Source organism: Hyposmocoma kahamanoa, unplaced genomic scaffold, assembly GCF_003589595.1.
Source record: "Hyposmocoma kahamanoa isolate Upper Pololo Valley unplaced genomic scaffold, ASM358959v1 78, whole genome shotgun sequence".
NCBI classification, from domain to species: domain Eukaryota; kingdom Metazoa; phylum Arthropoda; class Insecta; order Lepidoptera; family Cosmopterigidae; genus Hyposmocoma; species Hyposmocoma kahamanoa.
Genome location: NW_020653945.1, coordinates 15,908,340 through 15,922,369, shown reverse-complemented (window position 1 = coordinate 15,922,369; position 14,030 = coordinate 15,908,340). Strand labels below are relative to the sequence as shown.

At 35.8% G+C, this 14,030-nt stretch overlaps 1 protein-coding gene across 4 annotated transcripts in view; it reads left to right on the top strand.

Moving 5' to 3' along the window:
• Positions 1 to 14,030, top strand: part of LOC113232721 (diuretic hormone 45) — a 170,909-nt gene that overhangs the window by 112,258 nt on the left and 44,621 nt on the right. The gene's annotated exons all lie outside the window — the stretch shown is intronic.

Genomic DNA, 14,030 nt, shown 5'->3' with positions numbered 1-14,030 from the left:
AGTCAAATATTCGAGGAAGAAAGTCCTATCTCTAAGGCGAAATAGTATCGTGGTTGCGTAGGTTTTGAAAAGCGTGAGGAGAGGTGCGCATCAAATTAATCGAGGAACTGATTTTTCCGTACGTGAACGTTGTAAAAATGAACATTGAGAAATTTGTATTTTTTTATTATCGAGCAAAGGTTAGTCAATCGAGTTACCGGTATCTTCTGTTGTCATTGTCAATTAAAAAAAACAAGCTAAATTTCTTTTTTTTTTATAAAATACCGATTTTTCATGTGGACGAATAACGTTAGAACGTCTATTTTGGGTCTCACTTTACTTACGAGTACGTTGAATACAAATTCGTAAATATCAATCAAAAACGATGTAAGCAACATAGGCAGTTGAATCCTAAAATGTGGAGCAATAACGGGATTTGCAAACATAAAGCGTTTGATTTTTATTTGTGGATTAAAGGCGTAATTACCAGTGCTGTCATTACGTTTCTTTACCTGAAAAAAGCTGCATGTTCGTTTTTTTAAATCCAGAAAGTGCAAGTACTAACAATATTTATGTGTATACGTCTAAATCCTAAATAAAAAGTTGGCACGGTCAAGAATATTGGTAGATTTAATTTTGTTTGCACCACCTCTGAGTTACTTTATCTAATTTTGGTACGTTCGTAAACTATTTGGAATGGACAATAATAAATATAGGGGAGAAGGAGGCATCTTTGAACAGGGGCAGCTTGGAACAAATGCGTTTACGCAGTCACTTTGAATGAAAATGTAGTTGGAATTATGTTTATAATAAGGCACCACAGAGCCCCACACCTGTCTGTGGCAACGGTCAGTGTGCGTGCCAAAAACGGAATAAGAAGTCGTATTTAGTATCAGCGCCGAAAAGTAATAATAAGTACTAAATAAGTACTCGAAAGTAGTTCTATGGATATTACTGAAAAAATATAGATAATAGTGAGTTGAACTTTTACTTCTCATATGAATTGGTTTATTGCTAAAATATGAAACCTACAGCTGTAGGTTAAGAGACCCCAGTCAGCGTCTTGCCAACGTACGCACAGCATCGACTCGCCGCCTCGGCAGCGGCGTAACGCCAACGCGGCGTCAGTGAACGAATGCTGAGAGTCTACTCCCATTCTCCGTCCGACATCCATCCCAAACAATTACTGTCAAAATACGTACAAATCAAAAAAACAATGTGAAGTATAAAGCTACATTCGCATCATGCGTCGAGTCGCATTATTAGTCGAGTATTACTTAGGAATTGAAACTATTTTTCCGGATTTAAATCGCGTGTATTTGTTTTTTCAAACAAACCGACGTTTCGGGCCCTTTACAGGTCCCATGGTCACGGTGTACTCAGGTGGTACAGTCTTCAACCAGTTGTGTCTATATTAATGCAAACCACCCTATTTTTTCACTATAGTTACAATAGTTATTAATTAAATAAAGGTATTTATTTAATTAATAAGGATTTTTAGTTTTACAAAGAAAACATTCCAATTTACGCTACATTAAGTTTTACAAATTATTTTATTGAATAAATTTTTATTAAGTTCAATTTATTATTAAGTAATAATAGAAATTTGAATACTCTAAAACATATTAATTAGTACTGCAGTCTTGTCTGTTTGGGATTTTTCATCAGAGGAAATATTGGATCCCAAACTGGTGGTACGGAGAAACCATCATCCCTGTTGAAATTAGGATGTTTTTTTAATTTCAGTGGCCTCTCGTAGCATCCTGGGTAGATAATGGACTTCTTTTGCAAGGACCTGGGGTTTGCCAAACTTCATTGAATGTGTAGGTTTATCCATGACATGCTCGCAGACTGTGGACCTGTTTAAGCGATGGTGTTTGACATCAGCTATATGTTCTTTGACGCGGGTACAAATACTTCGCTTCGTTTGTGCAATATAAGAGAGACCGCACTCACAGTCAAGCTTGTAAACTCCTGCATACTGTAAGGGGATGTTACATTTCACGGGTCTCAGGAACTGAGAAATCTTCCTCAGGGGCTTGAAATAGGTCTTGATAGATGCACGCCTGAGGACTCTTCCGATCTTGTCTGTAACACCTCTTACGTAAGGTAAAATGGCATGTCTTCGCTCGACTGTTGGTGATTTCACACGGGGCCTGCGGCATAGGCGTGGAATCTTCAACTTACTCGCATGTAGGACTTGCTTTTATATGCTGAAGTTCCCCTGCCAGATGATTACTGTCACAGACACCATGTGCTCTCTGAAACAAAGATTTGCCCACGGTAGCTAACTGGCTAGGATGGTGGTGGGAATTACCATTGAGGTACCTATGTGTATGGGTTTTCTTTCGAAATACAGTATGGCCTAAGGTGTTATTAGGATTTCTTTTAATTAAAACATCTAAGAAAGCTATAGTACCACAATTCTCTTGTTCCATAATAAATTGGATCTTAGTACTAAAAGAATTAAGATGGTCCAAGAAAGAAGGTATGCTATCTTTAGGTAATATTGTGAAAGTATCATCAACGTACCGTTTGAAAATCTTCAGTCTAGCTGGGGCCATGGTTAAAACTCGCTCCTCGAAGTCTTCTATGAAAATATCGGCAACAACGGGAGATACCGGGGAGTCCATCGCTACACCGTAGATTTGTAGGTAGAATTCATTATTCCACAATAGATAGCCTGATATTAGGTAGTGTTCTAATAATTATGCATATTCAATGGACATATTATGTTCCCTTAGCTTTCTACGTACAATTTCAATGCAGTCTTTTACTGGTAGGTTGGTAAACAGCGACTGCACATCAAAACTGACCATGGTGTCATCATCAGTTAACCGTATATTTTTGATTCCTCTGATGAAATGGTATGAATCCTTGACATGCGTAGAAGTGTTCCCTCTCAATGGTGACAGTACCTTTGCCATGTGTTGAGCCAGTTTGTAGGTTGGCGTGTCAATCTGGCTAACTATGGAGTGGGGTGTCGGCCTTATGTATTTTTGGTAACCCATACAGTTTTGGAGGTTTTACGCAGCAGGGTACAAACTCACTTACATCAAGTTTCGAGTATTACTTATTTGAGTAATTGCTTTTGAATGGATATCGGACGGAGAATGGGAGTAGACACGTAAATAGTGCACAGGGCCGGGTATACGCCACGCGGATGTCGTGTCGACGCTGTGCGTGTGTTGGCGAAAGACGATGTGAGGGGGTCTCTTTATATTTCGACGAATTGAGAACCTCCTCCCTTTTTGAAGTTGGTAAATTTTTTATTTATTAAAAATTAAGTGCACTTTTGATTTCCATCTCACCTGATTGAAAGTGACAATGAGGTCGACGATGGAGCATGCAGACCTAAATAATGTCTTCACTCTCGCGTTGAAAAGGTCCAAGTTGTAACGTTCAGGGAACAAGTCTGCAGGCAGGGAATTCCACTCCATAGCCGTTCGCCATATAAATGTGGAAGCGAAGCGCTGCTATAGAATACCGATAAGCAGGCAACGTTACGGTGGTGTTCAAGGCTTTGCAGCTTCGCCTCTAATAATTCTGAGTCACCTATAAGCCCCTTGTCACGCTTATCAATTGTATACAAGGTGGTCAGTTGGTATGTAGCGGAACCATCCCATAGGTGGCAGCAATACTCCATACACGAGCGGTCTTGTGCTTGTTACAGTTAAAGCAACTGTAATTAGAGATTATTTATCAAGATCTATTTGTATAATTTGAAAAGGTCAAAGTCGATAGCCGTAAATTTTCTCAAAAAAACCTACTGAAATTCGTCGAATCGGCACAAAATTATCACTTGATTAGTATGAGGCGTTTCGCTGACCAAGCACGTTTATTTAGGCACGTACCCCTGTGAATCAAGGCACGTAGCTCATCGAATAATTATTGTAATATTATCCACTTCCTAATTTCATTAGTGGTGCTTAATTGTATTCCAGAAATTAGTCTAGTTTAATTGAGAAAATATATTTTAATTTAATAGGTAAGATGATGATAATATTCAAATTTCAAATAACATTTATTATCAAACTCTCCATATTTGTTAGTAACAAATCTTATGATCTAAGTTAGTAGAAACAAGGAGGACAATTATAATACATTAAATTAAATTACATTAATATATATCTTGGTGTAACACGGTGAACCTACGGAAGACAGCCGAGTCCACTTCTTCCTGTAATCATCCTCTGTATACCATTGGACCCACGATCGTAACATCTGTGATGCACATGTTTCAAAGTCAAAGTTTTTATTGCTTTCATGTCTTACATAATTGATAATACTCCCAAAATTAAAATGGTATGAATATGTAATTTCTAATTGAGATTTGTAATCTTTTGTTAGCTTATTAAATATAAGAATGTAATATTAAGATGTAATTAAGGAGAACGTGCAGCACCCGGACAAACCAATGTAGGTTTAAGGGTGTGATGTATATATATTTTTGTAATTAGTGTTTAAAATAAATAAATGACCCTGTTATGGAGCCACAATTAAAAAATATACATTAATTAATATTAAAAATAATAATAATAATAATAAAGTAATTTTAAACAAAAGCTAAATTAAAACAATAATAATGATAATAATAACGTAACATAATACTTTAGATGCAGAATGGTACAGAATGGAGTCATTCTTAAAAATCATCTACTTATGCATTTGCCAACATGCCAGAGGCGCTGCAAAAGCGAGGATGCCTCAACAGAACCCTAAAGATGCTGTTGTACATAAAATTTGGCAGTACCTACGCTCTAACAAGAGTTGTTTTTTAATCGACTTCAAAAAACGAGGACGTTCTCATTTCGTCTGAATGTAATGTCAACCGATTTTGATGATTCTTTTTTGTTGGAAAGAGGGTACCTCAGTATTGGTATCATTTAAATTTGTAGAAAATATTCCATCTCCAACGGTGGCCAACTAGGGGATGAATTGATGAAAGGACCGTTTTCGCACTCTTTCCGGTACCTGCAGGGGGTCTTCTCTCGATCTCCGTCCGACATCCGTCCGAAACAATTACTGCCAAATAAGCAATACTTGATCAAATGAAAAGACGCGTGATGCGAGTGAAACTTCATACTGGATACTTGTCTTTTAATTTTTTTCAATAAAACTTGGCTAATTCATGTATTTTTACGATCTTTTGAGGTTGGTTTTTTAGTACACTGTACTGAGACTACATTACGGATTACATTTACGGAGTACCTAGGAATCCTCTGGACAACGCCCTTTGCTCACTCTCAACATCATCACCATGTCCAAGATCTTCACTAACAATGTGTCATAGATACAATCTCAAAGACATTATTCAAGGGTAGGTACACCATTTAGAAGAAACAGTGGAATATTTTTTAAGATTATATATATAATATTTAAACTGAAAGTAACTCGCTCTTCTTTTCATTTCACATATATTCAGCATCTTACTTCATATTATATTAAACCGCGGAAATAAAGAATATTATTGATTTTATACAGTTTCATTTCATATGTCTAACAATCGCGAAAACCTAAGAACTCGAAATTTTATACAGTTTCATACCGTTGTTTCCTGGCTAGCAATATTTTTGCCTATATTTGCCTCGCAAGCAGATGTTCCTCGGAATTTAAGTGCGAAATTTAAATCGAAATTTCCCATAAGTTTTTTTTTATCATATCAAGTGACGGGACGAACAAGTCGTGCGCCTGATGGACGCCTGTCTATGACAGATGCAGTGCCACAGTGTCAGAGCTTTAAATTGCAAAGATCTGTGGGGCACTGCCACTGCGCCTGTCACCTTGAGACATAAGTTGACAAGTTCCATGTGTCTGTAATTTCACCAACACCCTTTCCCTTGTAAACCGGAACGCAGTCATGCTAACATTCCTGCTTGGCCGCAGAAATAAGTAAGGTGCGCCCGTGCTTCCCTGAACGAACTCTTTCACAAGGTGCTCTGTTGCTGCTGATTTTCCGTGAAGGGAAACATCATGCTGAAATCTGCACATCGAAGAAGCTTCACAAACCTCGGAAAACGTGTGAAGACCCAAATTGGGTCAGCGTGGCGGGCTATGGCCTAAATCCTTACCTAAGAGGAGGACCCGTGCCCAGCAGTGAGTTGTATAAATGGCTTGATGATGAATATTTCTGATACCAATACTGTAACGAAAATATTATTTAATAATAATATGGTACAATCGATTATTGCTAGAAATAAGTGGACTTTGCAAAGAGAATAAACTCAAAAATTACGATTTAACAACTGCGTGGTTATGATCAGGCAATAATAATAATGATTGTTTTTATGCATTTCCACTCCGCTTCCTTGCTAAATACCTAAGTCAGTTATATTACCACATGTTAATATGTAACATTTTGCAATAGCAAAATTTATATTTTCACCCTTATGTACAAAGTAAACAAAGGAGTGGAAACAAAGGTGTTTGTTTTAGAGACCCGTTACGTTTCGTCAAAATACTTTCTTTGTACAATCACCAGTGTCAAGTTCCAGGTCATGTGTGAGGCTTAACATATTTATTTGTTTACCGCTTTCTACACATATCAAAACAACGTTCTTTTTTATCTACAAGAAAGCCCCATGTGATCGTACGACAAAATCGCTTTTGTCACATTAAAGTCTTAAAAGCAATACGAACAACATGAAACAAATTATGTAAATATATCGCACTGTTAATACAATAGTGTATTAACTAAAAAAAATATTTTTTCTAAATCAATGGAACACATTACTCACTTCTCGCGAAGGATTATTAAAATTTATGTGAAGACTAAAGTTTATTAGACATCTTAACAATTTCCAGCTTACCAAATATGTTTAAAGGTAAAAGGGAAAATATAATTTCATATTTTTGAGTAGGTAAGAACTGTTTTGTCCAAAGATAGCTCACAAAAAGCTTGTCTCATTTTGAGTTAAGTAGATAATATTTTAATTGTTTCTTACAATATTCTAACGACGGTTTTATTGATGTGTAAAGTATCAAATTTTATGTTCAGCAATAGTATAATGTTGAATTTCACATATTTTGAGTTACAACATTATTGTAATAGCACAGCAGTGATGGGACGAACAAATCGCGACTGATGGCAAGCTACATGCCTGTCCATAACAGTTGCAGTCACTGCGCCCATCACACTGGGATATAAGTTGACAAACCCATGTGCCTGTATCAACAGCACTCTTACCCTTCCAAACCGGAAAGCAGTAATGCTAATATTACTGCCTGGCGGTAGTAATAAATAAGGTGGCAGTACATCCCTGGACGAAATCTTTCACAAGGAGCTGTACTGTTACCAAAATAACAGGCCGTTTTAACCCACTACAAAGATCAGCAAGAAGATTGTAGAGCAATTCGTAAGATCTGTTGACTCCATCTGTAGCTCTGTTGGTGAGAGCGCTGGGCCCGGTGTGTCAACAGACGATGGCAAAGTGCAAAATTTGTGTCAACAATAACTTCAAACTAGTGCTAATAATATTATGCTAGTAATACTGGAACATTTCATATTTCTCATTTATAATATATTAATGATCTGTCATTATTTCTTAAGGGACATTTGCGAAATAGTACTGTTTGCTGATGACACATCCTTAATTTTTAAAACGGACAGACATGACGTTAACTATAACCATATTAACGATAACCTCTCAAAGTTAGTTGATTTCAATTCAATTTATTGCTTAGCGCCTAGAACACAAAGTGTATTTAATTTGAATTACCCAATGTAAAATCCACTAGTCAATATCAAATATAGAAATAAATGGAGAAAAGTTAAATGAAGTAAATAAAGCAGTCTTCTTAGATAGTAAACTTCAATGGTTTCCGCATAAATCTTATATCTTCCCTGGCCAGCAGATTAAGCTCCGCTGCATATTGTGTATAATTAATTGTGTTGCAAAAACGAACGATTCGTTCTGTGTATCGTTTAGGGTCTCTGGTTTTTCTCAGAGAAAAGTATAAATAAACTCGTATCATGACTGTGTATCACTAATATTTTAGTAATATTTTGGGTTATATTTAGCAAAGGTAAACGGTTCTTTTATACGGAACTGTATACGTTTTTACAATAAGATTCCGGAGCATATATTAAATTGATCATTTCATTAAGTTTAGAACTTACATTAAAAGTAGTGTTTAGTAGCAGTAGAGCTCCTTGTAAAAGAGTTCGTCCAGGTTAGTACTACCACCTTACCTATTTCTACCGCCAAGCAGTGATGTCAGCATTTCTGTGTTCCGGTGTCAACTTATGTCTCAGGGTGACGGGCGCAGTGGTAGTGCCCCTCACATCTTTGTAATTTAAAACTCTGAGTGGCACTGCAATTGTTATGGATAGGCGTGTAGCTTATCATCAGGGGTACGACTTGTTCGTCACATCACTTGGTGTTATAAAAAAATAGTTATTTTTGATACAAGTGCAGAAAGTTACTTATTATTCATGAGACTCGAAACAAGTGAAAATGACAAATCCGCACGTGTAGCAAACGACGTTTTTTAATACATTTGCGAAAAAACTACATTGAAAGTCAAATAAAACAGTATATTTTAGTAGCGCGTCGCGCAACGGTCTCGCGTAATACTCTCTTCCGATCATTGTTAACATTTAACAATGATTTTTGTAATGATTTTTGAAAATGTAACCCGTTGTTTTATAAAACAACTATGCAATTTAAATAAATAAGATGTTTGTAAGTAAATATAAGTTTTAATGACGAATGACTTGCGTCACAAAGCACAGAAATATTAAATAAATATACAATCTCTTTAGCTCCATGTTTAAGACTTGAAACAACAGTAAATTTAAAAAAAATTGAAAAGTAAAAAGCATCAGTGCGAAAAATCCAATTTTCGGCACGATTTGTATTACGAAAAATACCACGTTTTGAGCAACTGTATTAAAAAAGTATTAGGGGTTAAAGTATGAAATTGCCGTTTTATTGCAATAGGTTCTTTGAATTTTCATAGAATCTTCATGGTTTGAGGTTTTCGAATGAAACTTTTTTCAAATGGTTTCTGTGATTTTTTTTTTAAATTTGAAACATTTGAATATCTACTTTCAATTGTTTTTGTTATTCAATTTAGACAAGAAAGATGGATACTGCGAAAATTCGAGTGATTTTTGAATACGAGTTCCGACGCGGAACTAACGCGGCAGAAACAGCCCGCAATATCAATGCTGCGTTTGGAGAGGGGTCTACTAATGAACGCACCGTGCGATTTTGGTTTAAACGCTTTCGTGATGGAAATTTCGACTTAAAGAACGAGCCACGAGGAAGACCGCCCACACAGGTGAATAACGATGAATTAAGAGAGATAGTGGAAGCCGATCCTAGTCAAACTACCCAGGAATTAGCGGCATGGTTTAACGTTACCTTACCCACAATATTGACTCACTTGCGTCAAATCAATAAAATAAAAAAAATACGAAAAATGGGTGCCTCATGATTTGACTGATCTGCAGAAAGAAACGCGTGTTGAAACTTGTGTTGCCTTGTTGAACCGGTACAGAAATGAAGGAATATTGGATCGAATTGTAACATGTGATGAAAAGTGGATTCTTTATGATAACCGGAAAAGAAAAATGCAATGGCTGACCCCAGGTCAAATGCCACAACAGTGTCCTAAAGCAAAACTTACCAATAAAAAGGTAATGGTAACTGTTTGGTGGTCTCAGCATGGTGTTATTCACTATAGTTTTCTCCGATCTGGTCAAGCAATAACGGCAGATGTCTATTGTGCCGAACTCCGAACCATCCATGTTGACAAAACTAGCAGTAAAACAGCCCCGACTCATGAATCGATCTTCACCATTATTGCTCCACGACAACGCGAGACCTCACACAGCACGAGAAACCATTTTGACCCTTCAGGAACTGCAGTTAGAAACCATTCGTCATCCTCCGTATTCACCAGACCTTGCTCCAACGGACTACCATTTTTTTCGTGATTTGGACAATTATCTACGTGACAAGAAGTTTTCTTCCCAGGAGGCAGTACAAAATGCTTTCACACAGTTTGTGCAGTCTAGATCGTCGGAGTTCTATCGCAAAGGCATTAATAACCTTCCCATTAGATGGCAGCAATGTATAGATAATAATGGCAACTATTTTGATTAAATAAATTTGTTAAAAATTTAAAAAATAAACAATTTAGATTTTCAGTACAAATCGGCAATTTCATACTTTAACCCCTATTATTAGATATTTTTAACAAAATTCGGGGAATAACATGGTTAAATAAAATGTATGGAAAGGTGACAAGGGACAAATTTGATTCAAAGTATATTCTCTAACATTTAGGTTTATTTGAAAAGAGGAATCCCTAAAGTTTCTTGCTCGTTCTTCTCAGGGAAGTCAGCACAATGAACGAGCACTGCTTAAAAAAATTACGGTTTTCAAGTGTAATTTATTTTTCAACACATTTGCTCGTAACGGGCTTCTTATTGTATCGCTTTTAGGCTCATAAACCTAGCTATTGAACACGCGTTTGTAATTATATTACAAAACGTGTGTGTAATAAGTATAGGCTTAACCGGATTAAGATGTATCTCACAACAAGGCCTATGTATTAAAACTATGCATTCTTAAATTATCCGGGTTATGTCTTTGAAATTAACTTGGTCTATTAAAAAAACAGCTCTAACCTACATATTATAAGATTCAAATTACAATGACAGTAATCCCAAACAAACAGGGTCACAGTTTTTTTTTTATTTCTGTTTAATACGGTTGTGTAGTCTTACCTTACAAATAATATTTTTATTAATAAATTTATATTTCTTATTTGATGTGATAAATATAGAAAAACATACACAATATACACCTATAAAACTTTAATTGAATAAAATTACTTATTTTGGATAATATTTTACACGAATTTGAGTGAAATAAGGACATATTTATATTATTTCGCATTGGCTGTTTAGGAATTTCACCTAAGTCTCATTATTGCCGAAGCACCTGCGCGCGCATATCCGCGCCGCGGCGCCAGGCGCAGAAAAAATAACTCTGCGCGCCAATTTCCATTGATACGTTCGAAACATTTATATACGCTGTGTGTTAGATAATTACCTAGGTGTTTAAAATGTCCTGCTCAAGCACGGAAGAAAACATTTTGATGGATTTAACACCGCCCGAAATCCTCACAGAGGCACAAAACGCAAGTGACAGTTTATTACCTTCGAAATCCAGAGAAAAATACATGGCTGCATATGAAACTTTTATACAATGGAAAACCAACAAAAAAGCGTCTTCGTTTTCAGAAAATGTTTTTCTTGCCTATTTTAATGAACTGGCGAATAGGTTTAAGCCCAGCTCGCTCTGGTGCATTTATTCTATGTTAAAGACCACAGTAAAGAACAAGAATAACATAGACATAAAAAACTATTCAAATCTGACGGCATTTTTAAAGAGACGCTCTGATGGGTATGTTGCAAGAAAATCGAAGGTACTTTCTCCAACTGACGTCGAAAAGTTTTTAAAAGAAGCCCCCGATTATCAGTATTTAGCAACAAAGGTCAGTTGATCGTATTAAACCTTAATTTTTTTATGTTTTCATTTTTCTTGTATTATATTTGCGAAAATACCTATATTTTTAATTTCTTTACAGGTTGCAATGATATTTGGTGTCACTGGCGCGTGTAGACGCCAAGAACTAAGCGAAGTAACGGCAAAAGACGTAGAAACTCATGGCCAAATGCTTTTGATTAAAATTAACAACACTAAAAATAAGGTACCGAGATCGTTTGCCATTCACGGTCCATTTTACGACATAGTAAAAAAGTACGAAGCGCTTAGGACAGATAAGGCAAAATACGATCGGTTTTTTCAAAACTACCAGAAGGGTAGATGCGTGGCTCAGCCAATAGGCATTAATAAATTTGGTGCAATGCCTAAAGAAATTGCCAAGTTTTTAAATCTACCCGACCCGGATTTATACACTGGGCATAGTTTCCGAAGAACATCAGCTACATTGCTAGCTGACTCGGGAGCTGATTACTTTAAAGCGTCATGGTGGCTGGCGATCTAGCACAGTTGCTGAGTCTTATGTTGAAGATTCAGTTCGAAATAAGTCCAACATATGTACTCAAATAACCCACGCTATAAATCTGGAGCCCCAGGTTAAGAAGATGTGTCCTGAACCGCAGCCATCCACCTCCCGTGATACAAGTTATTTGTTACCTAGGTTGTCTATTTCTGAGTCTTTAAATGAACCACCACCACTTTCATCCATATTTGTACACAATGAACCCGTATCACCGACTTTTACGCAAGAAGACAATAATGAAATAGTAACAAATAATATCACACAGACGGTTCAAATGCCTAACAAAACTGCACGTTACCATTTTGAAAATTGTACATTTAACAATTGTTTTAATAATTAAATTTAAATAACTACATTTTTGATAAAATCAAGATACAATGACTTTGATAGGCTTTGGAGACTCTTAATTAATTGCTATTGATAGATATAGTATAGAATAGAATAATATTATTTACATTAACGTGAGCTTAATATAGTATTCAGTGTATCTGTATAATTAATGCCAAATAAAGCTATTTTTCATTTCCATTTTACTCAAGTTTGTTTCATTTTCCTCGCAAATGTGTTGAAAAACGTCGTATGAAACACGTGTGCTTTGATCATTACACTCTCGGCTTTCTTATCGCGCTCGCCTGCGGCTCGCGCGAGTAATAACGCCTCGTGTGTAATGACCAACTTAGCACACTTGTATCATAATGTACTATTACCTATGGAATTAAGTGATTGACTTTGACTTGCTAGTAATACCATTATGATATTCAATAATATATATATATATATATACATACGTACGATGTGAAACTATTATATCGGATCTAAGCCGCGTAATGTTTTTTCGAACAAACCAACGTTTCGGGCCTTTAAATGCCGGCCGTACAAGGTTAGTTGGTTTGTTTGAAAAACAAATATACGCGATTAAAATTCTTTCCTATGTGTCACAATCACGAAAACCTTAAGAACTCGATAACATAGTCATACATTTAAATTCACGCTTCGTTAAGATTTAAATTCGATTCTTTGCCACTCATACATATTGTCTCGAGTTAATTTTGATAAAAAAAAAATCAACTTACTCGGTATAAACGTTCATGAGCTTACGATAGAGTTAGGGAGCCCATCTCGCGAACAGTTCGGGGAAACATTTTATGTACAATTTAACTTCGTGTAAATACTTTGTTTAACTTGAGTTAAACGATGTTTTAACGTCTCGTTCGGGAAAGTATTTTAACTATTTCATGTGGGGATTGTTTATACGTCGAACTTTTTATTTATAAATCATTATAACATCCTCTTTTAAAATGTACTTGGTAATAATATATAGCCTAAACTTCCAGACTAAAGAAGAGTTTTGTTTTTATAGTTTTAAAGAAAGTGCGTAAAGGACATTAATCATTTGAACGAGCGCAACCAAAGCGAAACTTTAAATAAAAACATTTCATTTAATTAATTGTATTCATTTTAGCGATCAACCTAGCTTTTTTCTAATACTGAATCAAGTATACGACATATCAAAAGTACACAGATTCTCTCAATGCCTACCGTCTATTATACAGCCATAGCAGATCTTGACGGTCCAATTAATTATCGTCAAGTGTTTTCGGAGACTGTTTGGGATCGATCGGGTCCAAACTATATACATACATAAGTACATTTACATCTATCTTCAGACAAGCCAAGTTATGTATTAATATACGAATATGAAATTATACCGCATATATGTAATTATATGTAGTACTATTTCATGGCGACGCAATTCTACGTTTATCTATGTGGGTAGTATAGATTTTAAGATTTGTGGCTATACTTTTATTAATTATCACTAGTTTTAGGTTTCTTATTATGGTACAACTTCTTATTAAGTTCCCGATACTTCGAAACGGCTATATGCTCCATGCTCACGGGTTGACTAACACATGAAGACGCAAAGTTTAGCACCTATAATTATTTTTAACATTACTAAACTAAAATGTGATAATGTTAGAATTACGTCACTGTACGTGGTGATAAAA